A 354-nucleotide genomic window follows, 5' to 3' on the forward strand; every position below is an offset into this window, starting at 1 on the left:
GGCACCAATGGGCATGTGTGCATGAGTGTGTGTGTGTGTGTGTGTGTGTGTGGTGGTGGCTAATGGCTCACGTGGCCGCATAAACTTGGGTACTCTGTGGGCTGCTCTCTGCAGGGCGTCTCGGCTCTGGGCAGGCGGCTCCCCCACGCCCCGCCTGCAGGCTCTGAGCCGGGAGCACGCGGGCACTGGGCGGACCCCTGCAAAGTCCTCCGAGAGGGTCCTCGGGGCAGGTGGGCCCGGAGGGTGAGGACCCGGACAGCCTGCTGTTGGGACCCCTCTCCCGACACCTGCTCACTCCGCACTGTGCCACGAGTCCCCGGCACACCGCCAACCATAAAGATTACACACGATGAC

At 65.5% G+C, this 354-nt stretch overlaps 1 protein-coding gene across 1 annotated transcript in view; it reads right to left on the reverse strand.

Moving 5' to 3' along the window:
- Positions 1–354, reverse strand: part of DBH (dopamine beta-hydroxylase) — a 27160-nt gene that overhangs the window by 21217 nt on the left and 5589 nt on the right. The window lies entirely within an intron of this gene.

This window comes from Pteropus vampyrus, unplaced genomic scaffold (assembly GCF_000151845.1).
Source record: "Pteropus vampyrus isolate Shadow unplaced genomic scaffold, Pvam_2.0 Scaffold558, whole genome shotgun sequence".
In the NCBI taxonomy this organism is placed as follows: domain Eukaryota; kingdom Metazoa; phylum Chordata; class Mammalia; order Chiroptera; family Pteropodidae; genus Pteropus; species Pteropus vampyrus.